The sequence below is a fragment of the Protopterus annectens genome, chromosome 1.part1 (genome assembly GCF_019279795.1).
Source record: "Protopterus annectens isolate FY-2018-M chromosome 1.part1, PAN1.0, whole genome shotgun sequence".
Classification (NCBI taxonomy): domain Eukaryota; kingdom Metazoa; phylum Chordata; order Ceratodontiformes; family Protopteridae; genus Protopterus; species Protopterus annectens.
In genome coordinates, this window is record NC_056726.1 from 1,166,427,554 (window position 1) to 1,166,450,481 (window position 22,928).

The window sequence follows — 22,928 nt, forward strand, 5'->3', positions numbered from 1 at the left end:
GCCAGCAGGTTGTAAAGGCTGTGTTGCGAGGCTGGTGGGTAACAATCCTGCTTGTATTAGTCACATCAAATAAATATAAAGGAGCACAATGTCACCTGGCAGTATAAAAAATGTGTATGGTTTGTACTGAATAAAATAGACAATATGACAGTAATAGTCCCATATAGGTCATGTTTAAATAAAAGTGTAACGTCCTGGCAATAAAGTTCTAAATCCTGGACTAGTTGTGTTTACTCTGGTACTGTATGGCCTGACATGTTGCATTCACCAAGATCTGATATCTAAATAGTAATGTTGTGTTAACCACTGTTTCCCACACTGTGCTACATAATAATATGTCTAGAATGTCTGTATAAGAATGTTGTAATTACAAGGTCAGATTATGCGACCAAGAGAGACTTAGACAGAAAACATTAAAGAAAAAGCAGCAGTTTCTAAATAGCTCACTCTGATGAAACACAACTTGATACATTTTTAGCAGACACAGCCATGGTTTGAATCCTGGGAGTGGTAGTAAGCTTTATGCATAATTTTAACTTAGGATTTTCGGAATATGTGTAGAAACAGTCAGGTAGTGTTAACAAGCATTCCCCCCACAGGTTTTCCAGGTAAGAGAAGTAGAAAGTAGCTATAAGATGGTTGAATTATACACTGTGTGCAAACATATCACTGGCCAAACCAAGGCCATAGGGTATTGTAATAATACCTGTAGACTAATGATTAGAGCAATGATCATTAAAGTTGTGAGTACTGCAAGGATATACAAGTTGTTAACTGACATCTATCTCCTCCCACCATATTTACAACAATAATCTAAACACACAAATCAATGGGTATGTTTTACACCAAACCGACTGTTGGGATATATGTCCTATTGTTCAACAAATATTGAAATGTGTTTTTATTAATGTTCCATGTTGAAATACTATCATTGGTGGGCTGTTGCTATCAATGTAACATGCATGCCATTGTAATGGCCACTGCGGTTCCATATATGCATGTGTTCTGTTTGCTATGCAACTGTTCAAAATCTGTTGTTTTGAGTTAATGGGAATATCTATGCATGCTGTTATAACTAATCCTGGATTGTGTTGACTATTACTAATCCACATATGTTCTAAAACTGCAACACCATAGCATGTTTGAGAAGGCCGGTCCCAGCGGACCCAACTCTCCCACCTCATCTGGCCATGGCATCGGGCCACAGCACATCTGGGAACCACCCCGGGACCTCTTCATCTGCTGGTCCTGCACCACCTCGGGTGGAACTGCCTCAGGCGATGGGGCTCATCTTCCCCCTGGGAGGGGGTGTGAACAGGATATTGCCAGCATAAGCCAAGTCCAGTGATTGGTGTGCAGCGAGCTCCGAAAGGAGTTTGGAGATCCGCTACACCAGCTTGAGGGCCAGGTGGCACAATTAGATGGTCAGCCTGCCCATCCTGCTCAGCCTGCAGTACAGCCACCTTCGGGCTGTGATGTTGAGGACCTCAGTCCCACTGTTTCTATTTGGGGGCTCACAGGCTTCGGATTTCCAAACACCTCTCCCCGTCTAAGGTGTTTACCCCCCACATGTGTCATATACCATCCCCTGTATGCTGTCTTGTCTGTCTTGTCTGTTTTCCTACCCAAACTACCTCCCCAAATATGCCTACTGTCCTACCCCAACATCCCACTCTCATCATAAAAAAAAAAAAGGCAATCTATTCCAAAAAAAAAAATTTTGCCCCATACATAGCTGTCCATTTCACACATGTGTCCACTGGACACATGTAATCTGGTTTAATTGGCTTCACAATACATTATTGTTGCCCTCACCCCTCTCTCAGGGGTTTACTTGTCCCAATATACCTCCAAATTCACTAAATATGCACAGCTGTTGCTGTAGAAGAAATCAACAGCTATGGACCTTCCCTACACCTGTCCTTCACATCCCTAGCTACTTTCCCTATTGTCTTTCCCTCGGCATGCCTCCTTTTTCACCACTTACCTATCACCCCTTTTTTCTTTTCTTTTAAAGAAATTAGTGAAGGGTAAGTGAGAGTAAGCACTTTTAAGCAGTAGTAAGTGGGATTAAGCCTGTCTGTGCAGTGCTAAGCAATGCCTACAAAGATTAAGCACTTTTGAGGATGTAAGCATATTTAACCGGAAGTTAGCATTGCTTACCACCACACAAACCCACACAAACCTACTTACAACTGCATAAAAGTGCCTTAATTACTCTGTATCCAACAGCCGTTGTTCTGCCCAGCAGCAAAATACTAAACCCTTGAATCCAGTACCCTGAGCATCATAGCCACAGCAAGTTACCACAAAGCCATCTGAGCTGTAAATATATCTAATGTTTTCTCAAACATATCATGCAGCACAGTCATTCAACAGTAGGGAAAATGTATTTATATACATATATATATATATATATATATATATATATATATATATATATATATATGTATTGATAGATATGTGTGTAGAAATATATATATATATGTGTGTGTGTCTGTGTGTGTGTGTGTGTGTATGCAAACAAACACACACACATATATATATATATATATATATATATATATATATATATATATATATGTATACATATATATATATATATATATGTATATATATATATATATATATATATATATATATATATATATATATATATATATATATATATATATATATATATATATATATATATATATATATATATATATATATATATATATATATATATAAATATATGTGAACACTACTGAATCTCGAACCTTTGAAATCTCGAATTTCAAAAGTTCGAGACCATATAACGAAACCCACATTACCGAAAGACCAGAAGCTCGAAATTCAAAATCGATGTTAAGGATTTTCAGTTAGCGCTTCTGGTATCCTGATCAGGTAGTATGTGTGTGTAAGTGTGTTTGTGAGGGGCTTTAGTGTGTGTAAGTGTGTGTTTTGACTGTGGTGTGTGTGTGTGTGTGTGTGTGTGTGTGTGTGTGTGTGTGTGTGTGTGTGTGTGTGTGTGTGTGTGTGTGTCTGTGTCTGTGAAGGGCTGTAATGTGTGGGTGTGAGTTTGCCTTGTCTGCATGTTTGTGCAATCTCGGAGTTAGAATATTAAAGCAGGGGGGTGTGGGGGGCACAGCCCCTCACATGGGGTCTGCAAGGGGCGAAGCCCCCCTGCTTATCTTTAGTGTAGGGTGGTTTGTTTGGTTATGGGGGGGCTGTGTGTATGTTTGTGTGTGTGCTGTATGTATGTATGTAGTACTTTCGCGATTTTGAATTTCGCGCTTTTAATATTTCAGTTATGTGGGGTTTATAGTCTCGGTATTTAGGTCTTCGGGAATCCATATATACACACACATATATATATATATATATATATATATATATATATATATATATATATATATATATATATATATATATATATATATATATATATATATATATATATATATATATATATATATATATATACATGTATGCAGTGCATTCAGACATTGGATCCACACTCTGAACCTCTTACTGCAACAAATCTGATCAAAGGCTGTGTAAATGGGGGTGAAGGGACCCAAACTAGGGACCTCTTGTAATTATTGCCCTTATCCCATCCTCCACAGCTGAACTATTCTGCCTTGCAACAACATAATAAGGCCTGCCAAATCCAGGAACAGAACCTTGTAAAGTATGATCAAAGCAATGTACCATTAGACCATTTGAGCTCTACAAAATAGTGATGACATCCCAAACATATCAGTTGATACAGTCATCCAACAGCAGGGAAACGAGTCTGTAGAATCAGTTAGGTAGGTTCATAGGTTCATTGGATGGTACTAGGCTTTCGGCCCTAGGGCCTATACAAGCCTAGCCATAATAATTCTCAGGATGTTTCTTCCCACAGTATTTACTTCCCTGGAACCCTGTGTAGCAGGGCGACTGACGAGATCCCCGGGGTGAATTTCCTATCTCCCATCCAATCATCAAGGTTCCATTTGAACAGGGACAAAGAGGCGCTCTGCTTGACATGTATGGGCAGTCTATTCCAAAGTCTGCAGCGTCTCTGGGTCAAGAACCTATTCCTTCAGCATGTTTTGTTCATTGAGATGACAAGATTTAGATCCCTGGAGCATGAGTCTCTGAGGGATTAGGATTTCCTTAAGTGTAGCATGTCCAACAGCTCTGGGTTTGACATGGCCTTGTATGTTAAGCAGAGATCGCCTCTGAGTAGACAATATGAAACAGAGTGTAGATGAAGTTTTTTTTGTCGGTCAGCATAGGGCATCTGCTTTAGGCCTGTGATTCTTTTAGTGAGGTATTTCTGCGGCATTTCTAGTAGTTGCAGATGTCTTGAGAGGTACATACCAAATGGGGTGTCATATTCTATAATGGGTCTAATGAACGATGAGTACAGTGGGACAATGACCTCCTTTTTTCTGGATGAAAAGCCCTTAGTGATGAGGTGTGCCACATAGAAGGATTTCCTGACTGTTGTGGTGATGTGGTTATTGAAGGTGAGACCACTGTCCACCTGTGTCCTTAAGTCTCTTTTCACACTTTCAGTGTTTAGTGTACTGCCACCTATGTGGTAATTCACAGGTACATGTTTTTCCCAAAGGGGATAACTATACATTTCATGGCATTGAGCTTGAGCCCATGGCTCTGGCACCAAGCATCTGTTTCTGTAATGCCCATTTGTAGAATATCCACATAATTTGGGATTCAATAATGGCTCCCAGTTTGCAGTCATCTGTGAACTTTGTTAGCTTGAATCCCTTAGTGCTGACCTGTACTTCAGGGAAGTGGATGCCAAACAAGAGTGGTCCCAGGACTGAACCCTGAGGTACTCCGTTCGTCACTTGTCTGGAGCTGGATTTTGAGTCGGCTACTTTTACAGTGTGGGTTCTGTCAGTAAGCCAGTTAGCAACCCATCGAGTGACGAAGGGATTAATGCCCAGCTTAGTAAGTTTATCTATAACTCCAAAGTTTGGGATGGTGTCAGAGGCCTTGGCAATATCCAGATAGGCTGTGTGGACCACCTTACCCTTGTCCACGGCTCTGGAGACTGATTCAAAGAAGTCAATCAGATTCAGGAGACAAGATCGGCCCTTCACGAACCCAAACTGCGTGGGGTCCTGTGTTTGAAGATTGCCAATGTCTTTGTTTATAAGTTCCATGATAATATATTCCATGGCCTTGCAGACCAGGCTCATCAGACTGATGGTGCGGTAGTTGATGGGATCCAAGGTGGATCTCCCCTTGTGGAGTGAGATAACTGTAGATGTGCGCCTCTTAGTGGGCACGAAGCCTGAGGTGAGGCTATGATTAAACATGACACTTAGGTGAGGTTCCAGTTCATTTTGTAGTTCATGTAGTACACAGCCTGGGATGTCATCTGGTCCCATGAATGCTGTATTCTTAGCTTTGGAGAATCCATTTTTTTTACCTGTGTTGCCATTATTACCAGAATTTGGCAATCTTTCGGTATTGAGAGGGGCTCTTTACGGTGTGAGAGGGGAGTGAAGTTTGCACTGAATTGATCTGCCAGGATATTGGCAATATCGTTGGGATCAGTATATTTAATGCCATTCTGTTGTAACTCAGAGCAGATCTGAGCATTGCCATTTAGATTCTTGACATAACTATAGAATGCCTTGTGGTTGTCTTTGGAATCATTGGCAATTCTATTTTAGTAACTAGCTTTTGAGGATTTTATGAGGGATCTCAGCTTCTTACTGAGGCTGGTGAGGGAGGTTTTTGCATCCTGGGATTTTCCTCTTTTCTGCAACAGTTTCTTCCTTTTGTTGTAAAGTTTGTTTATGACAAGGGACCACCAGATTGGCTTCCTTTTTTGGAGGAGAGCATTTTGGCTCTATTGGGGATGGCAAGATTAATGCACGAGTGGATGTGCTCGTACATTGCCTTAGTGTAGGATTCACCATTCGAACTTTCAGTTCCCATCTGCATGGGTGTCATGAGGTTTGTCACTTCTGACTTGAGTAGCATGAAGTTGGCTTTGGAGAAGTGTTTTTAATGAGGTTTCCTTACTGGGGGGGGGGGGGGATGTGGATGTCAAGGGTGATTAGCTTATGGCCAGACCTGACCAATGAGGGGGTGACCATAGGTGTGAAGCATCAATTTCTCATGTTGCTAATGACCAGGTCTAGGATATTGGAGCCCCTGGTGGGACTAAGGATTAGTTAATCCAGCATGTTGGCATTTATGAATTCCAAGAACCATTGGGCAAAGGTGTTGGTACGCAAGTAGTTTTCCCAGTTAATGGCAGGGTATTTGAAATCACTCAGTATTAGCGTGTTTGGTTGTATCTTAATAGTTTCCAGTAATATTCAAAAGGTGTAGTGAGAATCTTAGGGCATGGTGGGGATCTGTAGCAAGCTACAATTTGGATTGCAGTCTTACCTAGTGTTAGTTGCACCTGGAGAATTTCAGACGCATTGTGTTGGGCAACTAGCCTGATGTTGTGAATATCCTTGGAAAATATGGACACTCCTCCACCTTTAGTGTTTCGGTCCTGGTTTGGTGGCCAAAAAGTGTGGTAAGAATTGTAGCCTGGTATTGCAGGGGTGCTCTCTGGAGCCTTGAACCAGGTCTCAGCTACTGCACAGATATCAATGTTCTCCATTTTTAGAGTGCCTCGAGAGAGTGGAACAGCTCTCGGATCATGTGACCCAGGCAGGTATGACCCAAGCCCTGAGTAGCATCCTGCCTTTGCCCAGAATGATAATACAGTATAAGGACAAAATGACTGACTTCAGCAATTCGCTAAGCTTCTGCTGCCATTCAAAAGGGATCCAGTATCTGTCTGCCTGGGACGACATGATCGACAGACCACGATTCTCTGCCAGAGATGGTCTGCACCTGTCACCCCTGGGATTCAGGTTATTGGCTAAGGCTCTTGCCACCCCTATAATGTAGTCTATATATACATGTATACATGTATGGAGATGTATATATGTGGACAAATATATACATGATACATATATATATATATATATATATAGAGAGAGAGAGAGAGAGAGAGAGCAAGATACATCCACATTCATATCTACATATATGCATACATACGTATAAATAGAAAGGTTAATAAATATATATATATATATATATATATATATATATATATATATATATATATATATATATATATATATATATATTTATATTTAAATACACAGCAATATACAGACATATATGACAGCTACAAAGATATGCAATCAGAGGGTCTTGCTGCTGCACACTGTAATTCTAAATCTGGAAACTCACTCACTGAAAGTATTCCTTAAAATGGGGAACAATGACATCTGTGCTGTAACAGAGACCTGGATAAAGGCAGCAGGAAGCACCCCATACAGTACCAGCCTATAAGTAATTCCAGAACTTTGGCTGCAGAACGTGGACTGAAGCCCCAATGGTGGTGATATTTTCATATTCATAAAGGATGCACACACCTCCAGAGTGGTAGGCCAACATTATGCATTACAGATCCTGATGGCTTAGCTGACATTGTGTACAACAGTGGTTCAGGTTGTAGCCTGTGATATATTCCCATACATTTCCCAAGACTCACACTGCATGTCCATAAACACCCTGGAGAATATTAGTGTCCAGCCTAACACTCTCATACTGATTTACTTGAACTACCCCACCATTAAGTGGGAAAGCCACTCATATACTGATGCACATGCCCATCACATCGACCTGGTCCTTCCTAACATGGGCGACTGCTGCTCAACACCAATAGTCAACACCTCACTTGTTATATCTGAACATAAAGTAATCATGTTTGGAAATATACAGCCATCCTACCCCCACTGCACAGGTAACCACCATGAAAAGCCTTTCCAAAGCTAATTATGGCCTCATAAAAGCAGAGTTGGCTACCCTCACTTCAGCCATGCAAATAGATACTAGTTGCATGACAGCTGAATCAAACAATGCACGATGAACACATACACAAATGCATGGATACCGTCTTACCCAATACAACCAGGACCCTCACCTCCAGAAAAAGGAAGATGATCTGGTGGCCCCTGCCATAAAGAAACCATACAGCAGAAGGAGGGAACTGATGTGGAATAAGGTGAAGCCCCAAGACAAGAGATAAACCCTTATCAGGCTCAATGAATTGCTGAGATCCCTCATCAAATACTACAAAGTTAGCTGTTAGAACAGACTTGGAGCACTTAGTAAAGACAACCACAAGGCCTCATACAGTTATGTAAAGATTCGCCATGGCAATAACAAGAATTGTTCTGAGCAGCTAGACAATGGTACCTCCCAGACTGAGCCAACAAATCATGCCAATATACTGGCTGGCATCTTGAGTGCAAACAGTACCCCTCACACCCCCCTCCCCGAAAGGACCAATCACAATACCAGTACACCACCAGGCATCCAGTATTACTGCTGCACAGGTTACAATACCACTGTCCAGGGCCAAGAATACAGCCTCTATGGGACCTGAGAATATCCCTGGCTGTGTTCTAGATGAGCTACAGAGTGACCTGGCACCTTACCTGTGTGCCCTGTTCAAGCTCAGCCTCACGTCAGGCTTTATTCCTACTGAACTGTGCACTGCCACATTCACCCCTCTCCACAAACAAGGTGTAACTACAGACCCTGGGAAATACTGCCCCAACTGCCTGACAAATCTGTTATGCAAAGCTATGGAATGCATCACCATGCACCTAATAAACAGGGATATGGGAATCTGCTGACTCAGGATTCCACACAGTTTACCTTTGGGAAGGGTAGGTCATACCTGCTCATTCAACCTGGTCAACCACTTGCCATCAGTCACATGAGCTGTGGATGAAGGCAAGGTGACACATACAGCCTACATTGATCTTGCCAAAGCCTTTGATAACATTCCCCACTCACTAGGCTTGGCATCAACCCCTATATTGCTAAGTGGGAAAAGAGGCACAAACACAGGGGTAGATTGGACATACTGCTGTCATGCATTTAGAGAGTTGCAGATGTCACTGGGTTTGTTGTAACATCTTTTATGAGGAATGTGATGTTGGTAATACCAATAGATTTGAGTATTTACTGACTGCATTCCCCAGAGTAAACAACTGATTTACCAAGGACACCAACTGTCTGGTAAACACACAAAATAAGACAGGCAGACATGTGGCCAGTCTCTGGACAGGGTGCCAGTGGAGTAGTATGTCAGAGACTTATCACTGTGAGTCGTGACATCACACACTAAATGCATGTCCACACAAACCGTGTCAATCTATCAATCTGTTATCTGTATAACAGCACTGATGACATAGAATCTATTCACAAATCTGGGGATATGTCCCCCATGTTGGTTATCTGTCTCCACATGTCCTGTCCTGTGATGTACTGCCACCCACTGTATGTGAATCTGTAGGCCACAACCTCTGTAATGTCCCTCACATAGGCAATGAAATGGGGCAAGGCCCACATGTAGGAATGTACCAAATTTCAGAACTAGCAGCAGTGTCCAGGCCCTCAGCACAATACAATGTAGGCACCTGCATAGTGGTATAGATGTAGCAATACCTGACATATGCACATCTGTACAGAGGACAGACAGAAAGTAAATAGCCAACAGGTTATGCATTAAGATGAATGTTTTCAAAGATACACATCTGAAACTGAAAGGTATGCCATTACTTCATGACAGCATTTCCCAATGACATGTCCAAAGAACATAGGAGTCTACAGTTGAAATCAACATATCAGATCAATAGCCAATAAGAGATACATATAAACATACGGCTCAAACACCTAGAACATGATACTCAGTAGTCAGAGTCCAGCTTTGCATGCAGGGGTGTATGTTTCCAGTACTACAATCTGCAATCTACTCTTAGTTGAAAAAGCACAGTAAAAAGTACTAATGTAATGATACCATATGCGTTAAACTATTTCTGTCAACCAGTGCACTATAGCTAGTGTAACATGCAAGTGTGACTGCATATAACTTGGTATACTACCCATGTGTGAAACAAATTCTAAGAGAACAGATTGTGGTACTACCCATGTATATCCAGGTGTCCCATACAGTATACACACATCCCTTACTACTGTCATGACAGCACATATAAGCATATTATGTACAGGAAATGAAGTACACTTATTAAAGATGTCATTACCCTGCCATTATATCAGACTGAAATGTGATCACTGGTTGCCAATGCTAAACTATGCTTAGCATGTGTAACCATTGCTTAAATGTAAATGCTAAGCAGATTTGCACACTGGTAAGCAAAACCTACTCATTTAACCATACATTAGCAATGCTTACCGTTGGGCAAACCCCATGCAAACCCACTCAAAGCTGCTCAAAACTGCCTAAACTACTATGTATCCAACAGTCATTGTTCTGCCTAGTAAGAAAATAAACAGCCCTTGCAAGTCTTGGACCCAGGCCCTTGCATACCATAGCCTATGCAACTTACCAGTCAGCCACCTCAGCTGTATTACTTGTGGATGTTTTCTCAAGCATACCCTTCTTTACATCCAGTTTACAATAGGGAAGAGACAAGTGTGCAATTAGGAAGGATTGGTATCTATAAATAGACATATCTGAATGGAAACATACATAGAGAGAGAGAGTGAGATATGTAGGGAGATCCATATATGTGTACAACAATATATAGATATATTAACAATAAATACTGAGGTGTATATATATGTATATAGTATATATAGGATCTGGCAATCTGTTCGAAGTTTCACTACTTCGAACCCCACCTCACCGAGTCCACTTGTTTGAAGCAGTGAAACTTCGAACATTGACTTCGGCAGTCACACTACAGTGCAGAATGTGAATATTCCCTTTTCCATGCTGTAGTGTGATCTTGGAGTTGGTATATTTAAGTAGGGGGTGTGTGGGGGGCACAGACTCCCACATGGGTGGTGCGGGGGGGCTTGCCCCCCCTGCAAAAACATGTTTTAGTGGTTTATTTTTTTTTTGGTAGCCCAGGGAACTAGACTTCAGTGAAAGTGCACTTTCATTTAAGTGGACTTTCGCTGAAGTGTAGGGTCTACTGCTTTATTTCAAAGAAGTGTATTTTCGGTGTAGAGCAGTAGACCCATATGTATATATATATATATATATATATATATATATATATATATATATATATATATATATATATAGATATATATATATATATATATATATATATAAAAATAGATATATATATATATATATACATATGTATATATATATAGTTTTTTTTTGTGTGTGTGTGTGTGTGTGTATATATATATATATATATATATATATATATATATATATATATATATATATAAATATATATATATATATATATATATATATATATATATATATATATATATACAGATATATATATATAGATTTTTATATATATATATATATATATATATATATATATATATATATATAGATAGATAGATATAGATATATATATGCATACATGTCCCAAAATGCCCATACAAACATATGCTGCTGATAGACCACCCACAACTGGGGCAGCATGCACAGTTGGCTACAAAAGCAGCCATGACACTCACATCGGCCTCCCACACACATTCCAAATGCATCAGTGAAAAGTACACTGCTACAAAATCATGATAGGCCATACACAATGGCCAGACATACAACAACCTCTTAGCAAAACAAACAAAATTTCTGAACATAGAAAAGAAAAATACAACTGGACAGTCATTCACACATGTTTATTATACTCTAATGTCTTGGCAAAGCGTTCAAGGAGTATACATCACCAGAAATACATGCCTTAATCCAAGAAGCAATACCTAATTACATAATTGAATACACAGCCTCCAATTTCACTTGTCATTTAACCCCCTATAGGATAGAGTATCACATTTAATATTAATACACTGAAGTCTGTACATAACAATTATCCTTTTACGAATGTTTCAACACACTGATGAACAGACATTTTCAGAAGGAGTACCTTGAGACCCACTATTGTCCCATGATGTGATTTATTCAGATGGAAAGCTATAGAACTGACATGTTTCTTCCCAGTAATACATCTGACATGTTCTAACAGCCTGGTTTTAAAACATGTGTTACTGTCCCTTACATAAATTTTGTTATAAGGCCATCTAAGAGCATTTTCTATACACCTACGTCTTGCATATACAGACTTCAACATGTTTCCCAGCCATTCCCCTCAGCAGAAATTACAGCAGTAAATAATGATAGACCAGTGTACCTATCCACCTACTACTGTAGGACATCTGGACAAAGCATGACATAATTGGTGGACAGAAGCCCAAATACATGGCCATATATGAAATATTGCTCTTATACACTGAGAAAGTTGCTGGTGTTACAGGGTTTGTTGTAACATATATTTTCAGAGGGATATAAAGTCAGAAAAAAGGATGTTACCATCTATGTAATGCAATCACCAGAGTATGCTACTGATTTACCAAGGACAACACTTGTCTGGGGAACAGCCCATACATAACCGGCTAACCTGTGGCCATTATGTGGCTGGCCCTATGGTTGAAAGCAATGCAGAGACAGAACTTTGTCTGACTGAAACCCATGCAGAAGTAGCATGTGCAGACAAACCCTGTTAAACTAGCAGTATTCAAGACATATAACAACAATACTCACATTCTGCTCGTAAGTCCTGAACCTTCCCCACCAGTTAGTTGGCTTGTCTCCACAAATCTTGCTGTAAGAGGTAGTAGCTCACACAACTCCAGGATGTCTTCCTTACAAGTAAGGGGAAAAGGCCAATGCCCACATGTAGGACTCATTTATAGGAGTGTGTTGCCATGACATTGCCTATTGGAAGAACTACATGGCTGCTCTGCATGCAGTTAGCAAGTGGGGATCCCCAATAGGTGCACAGGCCATCCCCTGGTCATGAGCATCACTTACAAAAGACATGCTGTCACCTATTCAAACCAGCTATATCCCTGTAGTGCACAGGGAGAGAGTGAGAGAGAGAGAGAGAGAGAAATAACAAATGAGATATAAAGTAGAAAAGAGAAGAAAGAAATAAAGGTAAGTGGATAATTTAAGCAAGTAATTGAAACTAGTACTTGTTCTGTAATAATGGAAGCCACGGTGGTGCAGCAGTAGCATTGTTTCCTCAGAGCAAGAGGTTCTCCCATTCGATTCTCAGCTGGAGCACCTTCTGTGTGGAGTCTGCATGCCCTCCCTGTGGTTGAGTGGTGTTCGAAAGACATGCCTAAGGGGGTGTGCCTTTGTTGAAGGCTGGGCATTGGGCTGGCACCTCGGCACCGTAAAAATCTACTGCCAATCATTAGCGGACCAGAGTTCCGCTGTGGCAACTCCTAACTGGGAAAAGCTGAAAGAAAAACAACAACTTGGTCTGTAATAATGGGAAATATAGTTTGAAGGAATATATGCCCCAACAAGACATGGTGTACTAATGTCCTGCTAAACAGCTGCTATGTCCATAGCATCTAGCCCTCTCTGCAGTGGGAGATATCATAGCCATACCTCTCAATTGTACAGATCATCACAAAATGTCCACGTTTTACCATCAGGTATTTTTGTCTGTTCCTCTTGAGATCTGTACTTTACTGGCAAATAGCTGGGGATTGAAGTCATCAGGTAACGACAAGCACTTGCGTTTAAGACTCCACATCCTTAAAAATATTCACTATAATGCTAAATGTAACATTCTATGAACTCTCTATGTTTGTAGCAGGTATATTAAAAGTCTGTGCCTATTTATCCCCCCATCATTTTAGGCATTGTCCAGACGTGATGCTCTGAGAGGTTGTGAGGTGGGAGCACAACTCAGAAGCCTGACTCACTTGGGAAAGGACAGCTCATATATGACAACCGCAGGGGTGTCTGTCAAATAGTTGTGGCTGTGCCACTGCTAGGCCAGTTAATGGGATGTTTTCCATATCTATGTTACCTGTGATTATGAGAATGACACATTTGCCTTGTAAAGGTAAGACACGTATAGAGGGCATGTGCATAGTAGAATACTGTTGCAGACATGTGTGTTGAACTGCATGTGATATATTGACTTAATAACATTCAACTCTAGAGTGTTCTGCTGGACAATAAGCACATTTGTGACTGATATCTGTAGTCACATACACATATACCTGTGTTATGTCAGCAAAACCACTGGCTGGTCTGTGAGCAATGACATTGCAACATAATAGCCTACTTATGACTGTTGGACATCTTTCAGGTTATCACAGTGATGCCAAGCCCTACTGTGCAATCAATGTACTAATGTATGGTGCAGCTATACTAATACAGTATCAATACTGATGTCCCTTCTGACACCCATTTATGTGTGCCATTGTTCAGACGTACTGCTGTAACAGGTTGAGAAGTATGATTGAGCAGCAAGACTGTAAATACAGTGTGCCATACTTTCATTCAATAGAAATGTATACCACATATCCCCTGAGCACATGTATGTATGCATATGTTCAGTTGGAAGGCACAAAACTAATCACATGGGTTTCAAGCAGTCAGGTACATAGGTTGTGCATATTGCACATATGTGTTATACCAATGTCAGTGTATGCAACAGATATATATGTGTACAGCTAGTGGCGGTTGCATTGCCTTGACACTGATGTGGGTACTGGAGTAAGCATGATTATCAGGTATTAACCAAAGAAGTGTCCCCTGTGTTATGAGCCTCTGTCCATGGCTACAGCTACCAGCTATATCAACACCTATGTACAGTGGATATCACAACTGCACACACCCCTCTTGGAATGCCAGGTTTGTGTGCTGTATGACAATCAGACCAAAAAAGATCATTTCATAATGTTTCTCATCTTGAATGTGACCCATAACCTGTCCAATTCCATTGCAATACAATAAAAGGTGTTTCTAAGAAGGTGAGCAACTATTGCCAAATGAAGATGTGCCACGATGTTAGAGTCCAGACCAAGACAGATGAATTCTGTAACCATCTCAAGAGATGCATACACAGGTTTAAGGGTGTGCACACTCATTCAACTGGCTTACTGTACTGAGTATTATCTCCACATGTTTTTACCATCCAGATTGTTATGTTTTCAATTGAATTGTACAGGCTATAGGTCAGACTACAGGTGGGAATTGTTACGAAATGATTTAATTGTGGTATTATGTTGCAATTGCAAAAATACCATGCAGTGTATCAGGGGTGTGTTGCCTTTACAGCCACTGTAGCTACATGGACACAGCAGTACCTGACCTGTATATCCAGCCTCCACCAAGGTAGAGTAATCCATTTTGGTGGACAGCAGCAATACACAACCACATAAGAGGTTGCTACATTGGCTGTACAGGGACACATAGTTACAGGCAACAACTTCAAAGCAAGTCCAGCTATATCTGAGCAAGCAGGTAAGTTCACAGCTGATGTACTGTAAGGCTGACTATGACTATGAATCGGACATATCCACAACACCAAGGACATTTGCAACCGTGTCTCCACATATGTTGTAAGTCTCAGATGAAACAACACAATTCACCATGTACTGGGGGTGAAGAACACCTCATACACACATGCCATGAATATAGGCAACCTGCATCCCATTAAGTGGGAACATCGACACCCTGTCTACCCCAGTCATACATGGAGATTATGTACATCAACTACACTCCTCCCCACAGAAGTGGTGAGCATGTACATATCGCCTACTGATGGCAACAACAGCATATCTTCAAGGGGCATAATAACATCAGTGTCTGCCTCCTACATGAACTCAGGCATGTGCTCACAGCTCCATCACATGCTACAGTCAAACACAGACCTGTCACCATACACACACACCATACACACGGAAGATAATCACTGTCAACCCTCTACACAGAAATGAATGGAGGATAGAGGATTATGCAATCAAGTGTCTAACATTGGGAGGAATAAGATAACTCAGGGACAGACTTGTAATGCAAGCTGCTATAGCCATGATAGCTTGAAGGTTTCCGGGGTAGTCTGGATTATTTGCAAGTAATATCCACTGTTGATGTGCATTTTGACAACTATATGAGGTCCTGTGACCTTTTCCTGTTCATGTCTTCCAGGTAGCATGCAGAGTGCTCACCTATCAGCATTCTCTGTTGGGAAAACAGACATTATCACCCAATATGTGATTGGACATTATGCCCTGCCATATGGATGGAGAGCAGAAGATATGTGGGAGAGGACTGACCTGTGGAACAGTGTGGTCCACAGGGTAAATGATGCCAGACTGCACAGCAGAACTTACGTGCATGTGCAGCATCGGTCCACCAACCTCAAATGCCATGCCCATCAATGGGTTGCTGCTGTAGCAAGGGACCAGCTAGACACAGGTAAGGGGCCAGCCATCCAGCCCCCATTGACACCCACCAAGGAGCTCCTCACTACACTTGGGTCACACACCGAATGCACAAGCCATAACGCTGAGGGAAGCATTGTCAAGGTGGGTTTCACACACACAGAGACACACACACACACACACACACACACACACACACACACACACACACACACACACACACACACACACACACACTGGATGAGGAGCATGCAGGTAAAGGCCCAGTGGGGATTAGTACACTAATGTATCAGACATACATGTATCTGTATTGTATCTACATGCATGTGTCATGTCCGATTGCAGTTGTGGGTGGGGCTTTCTAATGCACAGAGGTGCATATCTATGGTGAGGACAGGACATTGTGTATTATTGCACATAATACTGTAGATGTGAAGACATGCTGCATCCATCCTATACCAAGGACACATGTGCATCTGCTAACAATAACCCCCTCACACAATTACTTAGGACCCTCGGGTCTGCATATGGGAGAGCAGCCTGAAGATGGTGGGTATTACATTGTTCTGTTGTTTCCTGGCAATACCACAGCCATGTGAACCACATGCAATTTACCATGCGCACAACCATCAGTAATAGTTATATTGCTTTATGTAATAGCTATATTGCTTGTTGTGCATGTTCACTTGTGCTAGGGCTAACTGTATTGTATCACACTGGTCACCACTGGGGCCTATCTGATGTCTATTCAACATTCCTGTAGCATAACTTACAACTTGTCAGTGCCAAGACGTCTGGACAGAGGCCTGCAAATTGTGCTGGAAAAATGTCCTAAGGTATGGTCATGGGTGCCACATTACTGGTATACAGTGGATATAAATTCTGTACACACTCCTCTTAAGATGCAAGGTGTTCCTGTTACATACTAATTAGGACCACAATATGACAGTCCACACCTCTTCCATCCTTTAATGTGACCAATAACAGGTACAGTTCACTTGTAAAACCAAGCATCTGTACTCATGTATTGCATCTACAAGCAGGCCACCTGTGAGGACGGCAGATGTCCTATCAGCATGATGTTTCAGTCAGGTATGATACTTCATGCTGCCATATGTGTCAGTACACTCACTGTGACCTATTTGGCTATAATATCACATACATAGGTTCATAGGTTCATAGGTTCATACTAGGCCATTTGCCCTAGGGCATTTAGAAGCCTAGCCAGAGTGTGTATGGCTTTCGCCACCCATTTTAAATTAATTTTGCTATGCCCTTTTTTGAGGTTAGTATACTGTGCCTCTGTCTAACAGTGACACAGAAGTGATACCCGGGGTAAACCTACAATCTCTCAACCACTCATTAAGATTCCTCTTGAAGAGAGTCAATGAGGGACTCTACCTAACCTGGACTGGGATTTTATTCCAGAGTGAAGGGAGCCTCTGGGTTATGAATCTATCCCTCCAGCATGTCCTATTTATTTCAGTGCTGAGGTTTAAGTCCCTCGAGCGCGTAGCTCGATGGGATTTGGATTTTCTGAGGTGCAGCATGTCCATTAATTCTGGGTTGGACATGGCTTTATACGTCAGGCACAGATCGCCTCTGAGCAGGCAGTATGCCACTGAGTAGAGCTGGAGTTTATTTAACCGGGCAGCATATGGCATCTGTTTGAGCCCCTTGATCCTCTTGGTGAGGTACTTTTGGGGTCTCTCCAGTTGCTGCAAGTGTCTGGTAAGGTACATCCCAAAAGAGGCATTGTACTCAATTATGGGCCTGATGAGGGATGAGTAAAGAGGCACGATGACCTCCCCTGATCTAGATGTGAATCCCTTCATGATTAGGTGGGTTATGTAAAATGTTTTTCTAACCACTTTGGCCACATGGTTGTCAAATGAGAGATTGCTATCAACTTGGGTCCCTAGGTCCCTAATTACTTCTTCTGTACTTAATGGATTACCACCTATGTGGTAATTTGTGGGCACTTTGTTTTTTCCAAAGGGGATGACTATACACTTTTTGGCGTTTAGCTTGAGGCCATGGCTCTGGCACCAGTTGTCTGTTTCTATGAGGCCCTTTTGGAGGATGCTTGTGTCGGCTGGAGAGTCTATTGGGTCTAACATGGGCATTGTTAAGGCACACAGACCACTTCCAACCATGTATAGGTTTCAAACATATGGATATTCCAGAAACATCTGTACAGAGGACTGTACAATGGTTTAACCTGCTGCACATGAGGCAGATGCTGTCACCACACTATATAAAGTAATGGCAGTGGGAGGTGTTCACCAGCTGTGTATGGTATACACATCAAAATGCTACAAGCCACACATTATATGATCCTCACACACACACAAACAGTTTCCAGCATTAAAATACTTGCTTATCAAGGTGTTCCTACTATAGTGCTATGCAGTTATAAGACACACTACAGAGCTTATACATTTCCACCTCTCCCAAAGGTACTTCTAAGGTGGATGACATCAACTGGTCTACTAAATTGGAGTGAAGGGAAGTGTAAAGGGAAGTACACTGGTCAAAACTGGTATGAGCCAGACATGACATGATTTTCACACACACACACACACACACACACACACACACACACACACACACACACACACACACACACACACGCACACACACACACACACACACACACACACACACACACACACACACACACACACACACACACACACACACACACACACACACACACACACACACACACATACACATACACACACCAGTACTGGGATTAGAACTCCTGCCTATCTAGGTATTCCTACTGTATGGCTATGGAGTTATGATACATGCCACCGAGGTTATACATTTTCGTCTTAACCAAAGTACTCCTGAGGTGGATGACATCAACAGGTCTACTAAATTGGAGTTAAGGGAAGTGTAAAGGGTAGTACACAGGTCAAAAATGGCATGAACCAGACAGTACATAATTCACAGATACATGCAGACACACACACCTGCCAGTATTGGGATTAGAACTCCTTCCTATTTAAGTATGTTTACTATAATGTTACGCAGTTACCACACACACTACAGAGACTACTGAGCTTTCACATGGCCAAAGCTGCTGATAACTGCACAGCTGTGGTAAAGTATTACAGGTGACAGACAGTCTGCCTTCTTTTCCACCCATACATCATGCTAGTTGTTTCTGTCTTGCACTTCAACTAACATTATGGCTTGGCACTTTACCAGGTTATTGTATCATGAAGTGTAGCACACCTGTGAGCCATCAGCAGTAGTCATTCAACACAGATGTCATCCCAGTACTTAGTAGTTATGTCCATCCCTCCTAGCATGTTTGAAGGGCAGTTATCTGTGCTTTCACCCATTGACCTGGTGCATGTGTCCATTCCAGGACACTGCTGCAACTGCCACATGTACACATTCAACCCTCCCCGATAAACTCCAAACAGTCAGACCTGTTAAGGTTACCCATTTATCACCCAATGTGGACATATGCAATCTCCAGCAAAGAATAGACTAGCAGGTCAAGAGGATAAGATCAACACCTGCACCACACTGTGTAGAACACGTAGCTCACCATGAAACCCACTTTGACATCTATGACATACAGTGAAATTGCAACACATCCACCTTCCCAGAGGTACTCAATGGACATCTACCCAAACAGCACAGACCAGCAAGGCAGACACCCACTCAGACACCATGATATGGTACATGCCAAGGGACACATATTTAACCTACACAGTGTGCCCCAACCCCTAGGTCTAACCACCTTGCATAATACAGTTATCATGGGTAACTCAATACTGAGGCACACACATCCCACTCACTAGGTTGAATATGGAGTAGGTAACAGCCAAATATCAATCACATGCCAGCATCTAACACATGACACAACCAGTCATGTCACTCCACAACTACGAGTATCACTCCACATCCATGTGGGTGTGAATGAATTGGGACACACCTTCCCAGACTACATGACAGGAGACAGGGTTGAACTCTCTGATTATGCAGTTCAGGCAGGTGTAACAGTAGCCCTTGGCAGTGTACTGCTGTCACTCAGAATGATGCTGTGATACTATCAACAGGTAGTTGACTGCAACATTGCCTTACGTATTATGTGTCATTCTCAGTGGATCCAGGACCTCTTTGCCTGGGATGGCATGATTGCTAGAAACCAATGACTTGCCATGGACTTCCTACATCTGTCATTGTTGGGTTGCCAGGTACTGGCTACATGTCTTGCCACCCCTATGGTGCCTTATTAGGCAGTGTTCCTAATGTTCTTACCATCATAACAGCTATACATGTATGCAATCTGAGGGTCATGCTGCTCAACAGTGAACATCTCTCAGGATGCAGTCACTCATAGCAGTTGTTGGAGTGGAAGACACATATCTGCTGTAATGGAGAGGTGATTCACAACAGCAGACAGCAGACTTGCAGTATCAGGCTATGATGCATTCCACAGCTGTCAGGCCCCCAAACATGGACCACACCACACCACCACTGGTGGTGTTGTCTCCATATTCATTATGGATAGGAACACCTCCAGACTAGCATCATAATGCTTTGGAGATATGTCCGGTACAACTGCCTTAGGGTAATGGTGCTATCCAGACCATAGCCTGCTATGGGTCCACATCTATGTCCCTAGACTGTCAATGCACATTCCTCAGCACCCTGCCATCTGTAATGGTCCAATGCAACACTGACATACTATGAGTCTTCAACCACCCCTCCATCACCTTGGGATTGTAGCCGTTCGCCAGTATAGTGATCCACAACTTCTGGGATTCATCATTTCTATTGCCCTAAACCAGCTCATACTGACTCCTGGTAGAGGATGTAACAACCTTGACCTGTGTTGACCACTTAAATATGGAACCATTGCTCATCCTCAGATGTCAATCCCTGCATGGTGAGATTTACACAGGCAGTAATCAACATGGAACTCAACATGTCAGCCACACCCCCCACAAAGATAAACTACCTGGCAAAAACTCTCCAAAGCTGATTTTGCAGCCATGAAAACAGGGGTGGATGTCTTCACTGCACCCATAGCAATGGGATGTAGCTGCATGACTGTGGAATCATACACATAGGCACTGTACAAACAGGTACATGGATGCATGGTACTAGCCAGGCCAACAGAACCCAGACACTGTCCTCCAAATACTGGGAGACAATGTGATGGTCTCCTGCCATTTCTGAAGTATACATCAGAAGGAAGACACTGTTGCAGGCAAAGGTGGTGTCCCATGACTGCTGAACTCCCTTATTAGCCTCAAACACAACTTAGAATCCCTCATGGAGTCCCCAACAGGCATCTATGGAACCAGAGATGCTGCAGGCATTGAAGACAGTCACAACAGCCTTGATAGTTACATCAACAACCTCTAAAGCATTAAACGCAAGTGCTGCGAGTTACTGCACAATGCTAATACCTATCCTGAGACAACAGATATTGGGCATAGTCTTGACAACACATTCAGTGCCAGCTTTACCCCTCTCTCCCCCCACAAATGAAGTGCTGAGTGAATGTCTTCTCACAGGCTGTATCCCTTTTCTGTTCTAGGCATCTGTGTGTCACCTGGATGTGGCCCTGCAGCAAGGCCATAGGGTATGGCAGTGTGATGACACACCCACCATGTCATGTGCAGGGTACAGTATGTGCACAGTAATTCCCGGTCTGTAACACAGTGATTGCATATGCCTTTCAGATTATAAGGCTGAGGGCTGTACATAGGTAAATGTTGATGTATATCTGTTGTAGAATGGGGAATAGTACATGCTCTCGTTTGAAGACACCTCCAATGTTAATAACCAAAGCCGCAGGGGATATTCATCAATGCAACACACTGGGTTTACTATTCACACACACAAACATACACACACACACACACACACACACACACACACACACACACACACACACACTTGCCAGTACTGAGATCCATAGATTCATTGTTTCATAGATGTGTAGTAGGTGAATGAGCCTGAAGACTCTACAAGGCTAGCCTAAGGGAATATCTTGGCATCTGGCCACACAACTATATTCCCCAGTGTGGCTCAAGAGTATAGTCACTGGAATGGTCCCCAGGGGTGGATATTGCATTCCCCATCCACTCATCCAGGTTTCTATTGTGGGTGACCAGTGGTGTGCACTGCTTCCCATGTATGTCATCTATATTCCATAACATGGGCAGTGTCTGAATTGTGCACATGTCCCACATGCATGCTCTTTGATGTGGAAGTGTGCTTGAGGTATCTGGGGCATGTTGTGTGGACAGATTGGTATCTTCTGATGTAGCATTCCTGACCTCATTTGGTGAGACCTGGCTATGTAACTGAGGTAGTGATTGCACCTACATTGACAGTATGATACAGGTATTCAGTGGAGTTTGTGGTGTCTGTCCATACAGGGCATGTGTATAAGGTATGGTATTTCCTTTGTGGGATACATTTGCAGACTCTACAGTTGTTGCAGGCATCCAGTGGGGAACATGGCAAAAGGGCCACTGTACACATTGATTGGGCTACTGGGGGGGTGGAACAAGGTGCCATGTATTTTTACTTGCTGGATAACACACACTTGGTCAGGAGATGTAACCCATCAAAGTACTTTCTAATGTCAGTGTCAGTGGCACTGT

At 42.2% G+C, this 22,928-nt stretch overlaps 1 protein-coding gene across 1 annotated transcript in view; it reads right to left on the minus strand.

Moving 5' to 3' along the window:
* The window catches only part of PRKCG (protein kinase C gamma), a 4,166,346-nt gene that overhangs the window by 2,436,846 nt on the left and 1,706,572 nt on the right, over positions 1–22,928 (minus strand). The window lies entirely within an intron of this gene.